This window comes from Chelonoidis abingdonii, chromosome 9 (genome assembly GCF_003597395.2).
Source record: "Chelonoidis abingdonii isolate Lonesome George chromosome 9, CheloAbing_2.0, whole genome shotgun sequence".
Taxonomy (NCBI): Eukaryota; Metazoa; Chordata; order Testudines; family Testudinidae; genus Chelonoidis; species Chelonoidis abingdonii.
The window spans coordinates 33,459,177-33,470,359 of record NC_133777.1 but is presented as its reverse complement, the minus strand read 5'-3'; the positions used below and the strand labels follow the sequence as shown (position 1 = coordinate 33,470,359).

Here is an 11,183-nt window from a genome sequence, read left to right as displayed (position 1 = left end):
ACTGTGTAAACAGCTTATTGAAATGCACACAACAGACATTCCCCACCCCCAAAGCGAGAGTGACTGTAAACACTGCCTTAAACAGCAGCTCCGAGAGCCTGCTTGCCCTTCTCCCCAGATCACATGTGTGGGAGCTGGCAGTAGCAGGGCCAGAGGTGGGGTTATGTTTTGCTGATCCAACTAACGACATCTGCCCTGCCCTGCCTCTTCCCTCTCCTTCCCCGCCCTCATTCCAACTGCTTTCCCAAAGCCCCCACTGCAGCTTCCGACCACTGTGGGTGGGGGAGGGGTACCCCGAAGTTCTCAGTTGCTACAGGGGACATGAAAAACCACTGCAGCTCCCCAGACACCATGGTGGCAGAGGGATTCCTACAGCTCCCTGCCAGCTGCAATGGCGCAGAGGGATTGGCAGGGCAGGGGGACCCATGGAGCTCCCCAGCCCCCATCACGAGGGGGCAGGAGAATCCCTGCAGCTTCCTGCCACTGCAGGGACAGGGAAACCCTGGAGCTCTGAGCCCCCACAGGCGGTGGGGGCCCATGAGCTCCTAGCTACCCCACAGCTGCCCAGCCCCTTCCCATTTTATCATGGATATTTTTACTAAAAGTCAGGAATGGGTCATTGGCTTCTGTGAATTTTTCTTTATTGCCTGTGACCCGTCTGAATTTTACTAAAAATATCAATGACAAAATCTTAGCCTTACTCATAACATTGCCAAATTTTCAGTTATTTGGGCAGAAATTTTCCATGCCAGCTGTTTGCCTCAGGCTGTAACTTTTTTTAAGTTTTAGTTAAAAGTGAGTGGCCATTTCGAAGAATTATGTTAGGGGAAATACACTATTTGCTTGTGCTGGAAAAAGGAAAATCTTAGAACCACTTCACTGAGAAGTTCTAGTGCCCCCATGTTGTGGAGCGGGGACTTGAAATTTCATTGGGAATGGGGAAGGAGCGTGTATCGGGAATGTGTGTTTTGCCATCCCTGTGACTATCTGACACAATTTGGCCAAGTTATAAACCTTTGATAAATCTCACTTTGCTCAGACTCAGTGGACACTTGTTGGAGTTTGATAGCTAAATCTGAGGGGAGTTTTTGAGTGCTTGCTCATGTCCATTCTAATATAGGGTGCGTGCATCATCCCCGGAAGTTTTCTCCCCTACTGGTATGTCGGGTCAACTCTGGTGGCCGCTGGAGTGGCACCTTCATGGCGCAGTATATGGACACCTGCCAACCTGCTGCCTCCTCAGTTCCTTCTTTCTGTCTGACAGTTGCTGGAACGCTCTAGTTCTCTTGGTCTGCCAGAGGATCCTCATGCCCATCGCCAACAGGGCTGAACAAAAGGACAAAGAAGTTGGACTGGGGACGATCGTCTTTCAGAAAAGCTGCAGACAGAGTGAGACCTGTGCCGGCTATTCTCACACTGGTGGCAACCAGCCTGCGCCATTGACTCTGGCTCTGGGAAGGGACCCATTGAGTCCAGTGAGCATGGACTCCCCAACTAGGGTGAGCCATAGAGATGACTCAGCCCTGGCCATGCCAACTACGCCAGAGGCATATGAGGCAGCAAAAGGCTTTCAGTTGCTTCCAGCACCTTCTCTGAGCCAAGGCCCATCGGAGGTAGGTCTGGTTCCACAAGAATTGTCCCATGGATGCAAGTGCCTGTCTTGGGCAAGCCTTCAATGATGGTGAGACACTGCCTGGTATCTCACTCATTCTCTAGAGGCTCCACTCCTCACTGGTCACAGTCCCAGCACCTCTCGCAATCCCAGCACTGATTGGAATCCCAACAGTGGTCACGACCCTGGCATCATCCCACACTGAGACACCAGTCACATTCCTGGAACAAATCATCATCAGGGCACTGCTCCTCTCGGGATACCACAGCACAGCAAGGTCATCCAGAAGTGGGTTCTTGAGCTCCAAGTCGATGGCAAGGTCCTATACCTTGCAATGGAGCAGACATTGAGTCAGACCATATGCATCCTGTGCCAGTGACCTAGGGATTGAGCCAGACAACGTAGCCACCTGTCCAGTGGCAGAGGCCGCTACAGTGGCCAATGTGGACTCCATGGGCAGTATAATCCTACTGAGCCTCCCACATGTGTCAGTTCTACTCGGCACCCTTGGAGGCAAGAGTACCTCCACCTTCCCCTTCAGAGAGGGGTTCAGTTCCGGGTGCAGAAGTGGATGAGACCCAGGATACGTCTGCAGGGGACTGACCAGTGTGAAAGTAGAATGAATTATATTGTAAAAATAAGAATGGATTAAAGAAATGTATGTACCTTTAAGCAGAAATAAGAAATGTTGAAATACAGGTGCCAGGAAAAAAGACTTAGGCCATAACAATGGTGGCTAATGGCGAAAACATTAACAGAGATCGGTATAGTTTAGTAGGAGATAAGATATGCCAATGCCTAGCCCCAGGTACTTATCAGATTCTGCTTCCTTTGTTACTCTTAGTTCTCACCCTTTATCTGTATGATAACAATAGTTAGTGTCTTGCATGGTGCTCACGTATCTGGGTTCTTATTGCGAAGCGCTGTGCTAATACAGAGCGTGGTTCTGACAAACTGTGGTCTGTGTTAACTTTGACAATTTGGAGTCCCACTGAGATGGCAACCGTCTTCATGGGGCTGTGTGATCCTGCCATTTTTGTATGACGCCATGGCGCCGTGCACGGGCATTTGGCCCGAGTGGTCCTCACAGAGCAAAGCGCGACGACCACAGTGACGTACTGCCATCGAACTGTGTAGTCCCACTCGTTCTTAGGGATCCCGGTATCTGGACATCAGGAATCTGAGTCAGGTCATTATTCTATGTTCTTGTCCAAAATGAGGCTGTCCTGTCTCTTCTATCCATCCTCTTGTGAACTGTGTGAGTCTGGGGTGCCGTCTCCGTCGGGGATTGGCTGACCAAGGAGTTTCTGTCCTGCGTGTTGATGTGGATCTGGCCATCGCAAGCGCACCAACTTCGGTGTAACCCTTCGGCTATTGAAGCAGGGACTGAGGCAGTAGCTCTTGGAGGTCCTGTGGTGTTGCACCGGGATCGCCTCTGCGAACCCAAATTTCTCATTGGCGATTGGTGTTGTGAGAGTCCTCCTGTATGGGTAACCAGACGTCTAAGTCGGGAACAGTTTCCATAAAGAACGCTTGCTCGCTTTTATGTATTTAGGTATGGGTCCTGACTCTCTGCAAGAGGGTCCAGACTTCCTTGTAACATTTCTTGAAAATGGTATAGGTAAATCAGGGGATTTAAACTCGTGACACTTATATCTTGGAACAGCACAAGTGGATGTCTTAACGAAAACAACTCGCCAACCTAAAACTATAATTGCGAAGGACAAGGTTATTGTTTCATTGCGTGGTGGAGAGAGACAAATCACAGTGTGGACAAAATCAAAACTCGCCTCCCTCATATTATTTCAATATAATAATTTAAAAGTTTCATTAAAGCCTCCTCTCCCACCACCAGCCGAGCGCTCCCTTTACCCTATTCTCAAATAAACCCACCCTGGATCGATCCAACCCCCTTAATACTTCCATTCTGATTGTAAAAAGGACAAAAAGCCCCTTATTCTGTTCCTTTGTTGTCTGCCTCAAAAACTGATTCTTTAGCGTTCCACTACCATATCAGCAAGGAGGGTGGGTCTCTCAACTAGCGCACATCCTTCCTGATCCTTTTCCTTAAACATTTCTTTCAAAATTGTAAAATGCACTACAATATCGCTCACAAATGGTTCCTTGGGAAAAGCAGGATCAGGCCCCGACAAGCAGGACAGCAACAAATAAACTGAAAAACAGGTTGAAAGCCTAAGAGCTAGTGTTAGGAGTAAGAAAAGCAGTAAGTGCAGGCATGAACCCTGGAACAATACTTAAAATGGTGAAATCTGAGTTGATAAAGGTGTCATTTTGGGAGATAAACAAGTGATTTAAGAAAGAGTGAAAAGTTAACTCTACAGAGGCTGGAGAGAATTAAGCAGTTAAACTTTGTGAAAATGTTAAAAAGGACCATGTTAAAGAGAGAGAATTCTTGGTTTATTTGCAGCCATTCTGAAAGGAAAACGGGCCCTTTTCCAAAAGAATGCATCTAACGAATGAGCTGTAGCTCACGAAAGCTCATGCTGAAATACATTTTAGTCTCGAAGGTGCCACAAGTACTCCTGTTCTTTTTGTAAATAATCCAAATATATGTACAGCTATGTAAAAACAAAGCAGTGTAAAGGAATGTTAAGGAAAAGAAAATGAGTATGTATCTATCTGTCTCTGAAAATATGTAAAGTTCTGAGAATCTAAACCAGCACAACTGGTTTGTAAAACTCCTGTTTTGTAGGTGTGAGATAAATTGGTTTTGTTTTTATTTTTAATGCCACTAAAAATTCATTTGACTCTTTAATTCAGAGTTGCAAAACTGATAAACCCTTTTGCAAAACACAGGTAATTAGTGTTGTTTGGCTTTGGGATTTAGTATTTAACCCTTAAGAGGTAACTTGATTCTTTATCAAATTTAAAATGTTTTTAAATAAAGACCAAATCACGGCTGCAATAGGGCAGTCAAAATCAGGAGAATAGGGAGAGATTCTGGAGTCTGTTTGGCTGGGTTTTTTTGTAACAATAGCAGATAAGGGCTGTAGTGAAAGAATAAAATTAACAGTGCCCCTCTGAAGCAACAGCAGAGGTGAGGTGCACAAAACAAAAAGAAGCAATGTTAAAAACACTGAGCCTTAAAATGACTCTATGTAATCAGACTATCACTTTGATAAGGGTACATAAAAACTCTATAAGAACAAAAAACAGTTACACCTTATGTAAAAATTGATATGACTATTTTTTTTAAAGTTATAGTTTAGAAGGAATGTGCATTTTCCCTAGGACATGTGCAGTGTATATTGTATAAAGGGGTAAAAGAAATGCAAATGAAACATGTTGCTGAATTAAAATTCTATTAGGGCTCCAAAAAGAGCCACAATAGGCTGTGCTTTCTTTTTCAGATCTCTGTTTAAGACAGTCTCTGAGCTCTGCTGATGGCTTTGAATCCAAAAAGCCAAGCCTGTATTGATGCAAATTACCTAACTTGATAAAGAAAGGTGAGAACTGCCAGCACAAAAAAAGCTGTAAATAAGAAACATACCTGATGCTTCTCAGCTATTACCTGTGCATAAACTTAAAGCTTAACACAACAGGAAAAACATTACAAACTTGGTCCTATATAAGAGGAAAAACTAAGGTACACCACTTAATGGATTTAATGACTAAACAGTGGGATAATTTCCCCATAACACTTAAAAAGTAGAAGCCATTAAAACTTGGCCTGCCTATAGAACAAAAAACATAGGAAAATATGGGGGTAATTCCTTTGTTTTGCCTGCAATCAGCAAGGGTATTTGTAAAAGAACAGACTCTTTAAGCAATAATCAATGCCACCCCAAAAGGGGTAGAAATGTTATTTTCGTCTTTTAGAAAAAGCTAATACCAGCTACAGAACAACTGCTTACAAAAACAAATGAAAGTTTAAAAAAAAAATACTGAGATAGCTATGGAATGTACTGAAATGCAGATATTTAGAACATAAGATGTTTTGGGTAATATCAGAGAATATTAAGGGTTTGATACATCTGTTAAAGCAAAGAAAAAGATAATTGTTTAATATCTATCAATATAAATGGATGCAGTATGTCTCTAGTACGGTGAGACAAAATTTAAGTGAAGAAATTGTTGTTAAAATTGCGCACCAACAAGCTCTGGAAGCAAAGATATGGAAAGTTAGCCCACTCTCCAGATTGCACCTGGGATCCTTCTGGCTACCCTAGACCTCACACCAGTGGGCTGGGAAGGAAGGGAGACTATTGGACACTAAAGGTTGTACCAAGTGGGTATGCTTATCCATGCCTGTTGCTCCAAAGCCCTGTAGTAAAGACATCTCACTAGGATTCTGTATGTGGTCTAAAATTAATAATTAGACCAAAGTATTGTATAGTGGGCAATGTGTGTGTTAATTCTTGGAAAGAAGTATTTTAAAAGGATAAGTGTTAGCAACCCACCAGTAGACAAATGTACATGTAATGTAAGTACTGTGTTTACCAATAATCACATTTACTATTTGCCACAACCAAAAAGTCTCGGCTTACTGTGAGCACTGATCTAGCTGAGTTCTCTATCAATCTTGCCATTGAATGGCAAACAGTTACGAACCATCTGTTTAAAAAAGTAAAAAGGTAACATAGTTCCTAAAAACAAACAAACAAAAAAAAACAATGTGGGAAACAGAACCATTCATATTATACACGCAAATGGGGACATGTTAAGAATTGCCACTGCAGAAAGACATAACAGCTTACCATTGGTATAACGTATTTTCTGGATGGTCTCGCAACTACTGTCATACTAATGTTACTACCGCTAATTGTTTTTGGTTTTAAATTGTATGTGTTTAATTGAAATATTTGGAATGTGCTGCTGGATAAAATAAATGTTAGCAAAGCTAAAGCCACAGGCCCAAATAACCTCCCAGTATTTTCTATTACGTGGACTAAATAAGAAGTGACCCTGCTGATTAATAATCTTAGTGTCAAAAGGGGTATATGTAGGAGCTGGATTTTATAATGTACTATGAGAATTAATGTCTGATTTGACTTCATCCTGTCAGCCCCCCTTTTTGAATAGCAGAAAGGAATGATAGACTAGAACAATCCTTATGAGTGATTATGGCCACCCTTTTGTTTTAGGATGTGTTGTAATGTCTACTATGGTTTCCTATATGTATTACAAATTAGGCTCTCTAGTTAAATATACGTTTCTTTGTTTTAAGATTTAGTTAGTAAGAAACAGGATCCTCTACTGTGTCTATGTTAAGTAAATGAAAGAAACACTGAAGGCCTGGGTCTCAATGTAAATTGTCTTGGTTATTAATTGTAAAACTTAGCAAGGTTTAATTTGCAATGCCTTTTTGCTCGATATAATACTACCGTTTGTATTCTCAATCTTTTTGTGTGAATGAGAAATGTATGCATCAGAAAAAGATAAGGTATGAAGGCCATTGTTATAGCCAGAGTCAACGAAAGAAGCAAAGAGACTTAAAAAAAAAACACCCATCAAAGAATCATCAGGTACTGCTTACTAGTCAGACCGCTGTTAAACTGTCTGGCATTGCAGCAGAGTGGATACATGCTTCGCAGTGTAAGAATGCACCACCCCCAGCAAACCAATCATCGCCTCAGGACCACGCAGAGTCAATTTTGACTCCAGAAGAAGACGTAGAGGAACAGCCTGCAATTCCTTACAATCTACGCTCTTGTAAGGGTTGCCAGAAGCAGACAATGACCTAAAGCAAGGCCCAAGAAGCAGCAGTAGCAAGCCTAGCGCCTGCTGCCTGGTGGATGTAAAACCATGACTGCGGTTCCCTCAGTTGAAGTTGTCAGAACCAGAAGGGCCCTGCCTCCAACATGCGCCTCTGGTGGTGCCTGTTCCTCGGCTGCTGGTGTCTTAAGGTCTGGGGAGTCCACAATGACAATTCTTTTATCCAGCAGCAAGTGTGGATAGCTCAGACCCTTAATATTTCTAAATGCTGGGTCTGCAGCCACATCCCAGCCCACTCTCAAAGCTGGTGTTCCTGTCCTGGCTATCCCACTCAGTTCCTCAGACCTCACTGGAGGACCTCGTCCGTTCAACACAATATGGAACAGCAATGACACCTGGGAAGAGACTATTGGCATTTCCTTTATCCCGCTTGGGGGAGTAATACACCATGCAAAAAGGCTCCTGAGGTTACAAGCAGTAGTTAAAAATAGTGGCAAATAAAAGTGGAGAAAGTTTAAAAGCCCTGGCCAAAAAAACACGGGCAATCTGACAGATGGCCCTCCAAAACTGTCAGGCCCTGAACATAGTGCTGGCAGCCAAAGGAGGGTACTGTGCTCTCACTGGAAAACACCACCAATGAGGTAACAGATCGCGCTAGCCACTTAGAACAAAACACATATCTTCCCCATAAAGAGCCGAGTTCTTTATGGAAGTGGCTAAGTAACCTGTGCAATTTCTCTGGCATAAGAAACTGGTTGTTTCAGGGAGCCCTGACTATCCGGTTTGGAATCCTAATAATTTTTGTATGTATTCAGTCAGTCTCCTGTTGCATCCAAAATTGTGTAAGGCATGCCACGCAGGTGACTGCCCCAGAACAGAGTGCTAATGTGATGATTTTGAATATCGCTGATGAACAAAGTTTGTGTCTTGCATGGTGCTCACATTATCTGGTCTTATTAGCAGAGCATTGTGCTAATAAAACAAAGTAGTCTGACAAACTGAGTCCTGAATCTAACTTTGACACCAGCAACGGAAGACGTGAAAGCCCAGATGACAGTACAAGCCTCCTCATTGTCTTCCCCTGATGAGGAAGTGGCGGGCATGTCCATAGCACCCACACAAGATTATTACAAGGCCCACCAGGAGCTTTTGCGTTGGGTGGTTCAAAGTCTGAATGTACAAGCAGAAGAGAGAGAGGAGTCAGCCCTGGCCCTGATAGACATACTGACACACTCGGGTCCAGCTAGGGTGGCCCTGCCTTTAAATGGGGCCATTCTACAGCTCATCAAGGCTTTGCAGGTGGAATGGAAGTACTTTGTGCCCCCAACAGGGTACGAGTACCTTTATACTCATTCCTCACTGGGTTCCCTAGTTGTGGCTGTTGCCAATTAGTGGGGGAGAGAGGGACAACAAGAACCCTCTCCTAAGGCAAAGGAGGCCAGGAAATTGGACCTGTTGGGGAGAAAAGTCTGCTCTACGCAGAGCCCCCAACTGAGGATCTCAAGCCACCGGGCCCATCTAAGTTAAGATTTTAATTCATGGTCTACCATGTTAAAGTTCAAGGAACTCTCATCAACAGAGTCCAGATCAGAGTTTGCGGCTTCAGTGGAGGAAAGTAAGGCTGTATCCAAGGCATCCCTCCAGGCCACAGCCATAGTGATGAGATGGAGCTTTTGGATCCAGTCCTCTGGACTCCCCTCATGAGGTCCAGGAAACAATTCAGGACCTGCTGTTTGAGGGAACTTCCCTCTTTTCAGACCAGACAGATGCCCATCTACATAGTCTGAAGGATTCCAGGGCCATTCTAAAGTCATTAGGACTTCACGTGCCAGCCCCTGTTTATAAACATTATAAGCACCAACCTATGGGCCGATTCCACCAACCTCAACAGCAGAGGCAGGATTTCAGTCAGTGGAGAAACAAAGGCTTTAGGAGGAGACATACACCTCACGTCCCTTCAACATCTGTGTCTGCGCCCACAAAACAACCTGTGGGGTCTAGGCAGCCCTTATGAGGGAGCACCCGAAGATGGCACACCAGAATAAGGCTGGATCTTAACTCTACATTTGTGGACCATTTGTCCCATTTTTACCGTGTGTAGAGCAACATCACTTTGGATTGCTGGGTACTCTGCATGGTGGAAGTGGGATATACCCTGCAGTTCATTTCCTCCCCTCCTTCCTATTCACACTCCCATTCCCTCTTCAGGGACCCTTCTCATGAGAGGCTTCTAGCCCAGGAGGTGCAGTGGCTCCTGAGGGTGAGAGTTGTGGAGGAGGCTCCTTTGGTGTTAAGAGGCAAAGGGTTCTATTCACTCTACGTCCTGATCCCCAAGGCCAACAGGAATCTCAGACCCATCCTAGACCTGTGGAACCTCAACAAGTTCATGAAGAAGCTGAAGTTCCATATGGTCTCCCTGGCCTTGATTATCCCTTCCTTAGATCTAGGGGACTGGTTTGCCCCCCTCAATTTGAAGGACGTGTACTCTTCTGTGCCTTGGGAAGATGGCTATGTAAAATACCTTTGGTTTGTGGTAGACCACGAACACTGTCAGTTCACGGTGCTACCTTTCAGCCCGTCCCCTGCCCCATAAATATTCATGAAGTGCATGGCAGTAGTGACGGCCTTTCTCAGCAGGCAAGGAGTCCAGGTCCACCCTTATCTGGACAACTGGCTGATCAAAGGTTGGTCCAGAGACGTGAGAAGGGCATGTGAACCTCCTACTGTTCTTTAAAAAGGTAAATTTTATTAAAAAAAGAAAATACATCTGGAATTTAGGCTTTTGCTAGACTTAAAAAACCCACTTACAAAATTTAAACATCAAGAATAACTGTTTTGAGGTCCAGCTTAAAGGTTACAAGCAAAACAAAAAGCATTTGGGGTTAGCAAAGATGAGTCCATAAGCCAATAAGAAATAAAACAGAAATAAACCTAATTACGTCTTTCTAGACATTCCCTAATTTACTTGTATATCTGGGAGTTTCAAATAAGCCATCTCTAGGTATGATCTGATGGTTTTCATATCCGGCTTAAGCTTCTCACAGCATACTTGCTTCCTGTTCCCCTCTTTCCCAGAGAACCACAACACACAGCCAAAGGGAAGTTCTTTTTCTCCCAATTTTAAAAATTTTTAGCCCTCCCATTGGCTCTTTTGGTTAGGTGCCCTGTGGCAAATTGCCGGTACTGTTCTCTGGGTCTCGCGCTTTCTCTTCTCTGGGGTAGGTTCAGGGCGATATTGCTTGCCTCTGAACCAGTTCTTAATCACTCCCCTACCACAGTGTACGTTGGAGGAGGGGAGTGTGAGAGGGAGGGACTGGGCCCGCCCTCTACCCAGGTCCAACCCAGGGGGCCTGGGTTGTGGTGTACGGACAGATTGACTAGCTTTCTTCCCCGGGTTACTTCCCTCTCATACCCGTCAGCTGTGAAGGGCTTCTCGCCTCTCTTTCTTACATAGCCTGGTGCCCCTTACCTAGGGTTTCTGTTGGGCTTCCCAATCCACCGCAGCACTCCTCCAAACCTTCTCATTTCTCTTCTGGACAAAACTCTTCTTCTGCAATCTGCACTCTGCTCCAATCCAACCTTTCTCCTTCAACTACCACCCCCTGTCTGACTGAAGCAGGGGTTATATATCCATGACTGAGCTCAGGGTGCTCTAACTGAGTCATGGTGCTCTAATGTGGCCACGCTGTTCTCCATGTTCATAGTCTAAACCAAACCGTTCTCCCTGGCAGGGAATAAGGCCCCTGCAACACGCTTATGCCTGCCATCTCGGCCATATGCTGTATCACTACGCAGCATCGCAGCCCCCCGACCGTGGGCAGCATAGGTCTCGCCGAGCTGGCGTACAACCCCCGACCTCATACCCACTGGACCGCGAGTGGGTATCCTCGGGATC

At 44.8% G+C, this 11,183-nt stretch overlaps 1 long non-coding RNA gene across 2 annotated transcripts in view; it reads right to left on the bottom strand.

Moving 5' to 3' along the window:
• Nucleotides 1–11,183, bottom strand: part of LOC116834644 (uncharacterized) — a 323,581-nt gene that overhangs the window by 114,004 nt on the left and 198,394 nt on the right. The window lies entirely within an intron of this gene.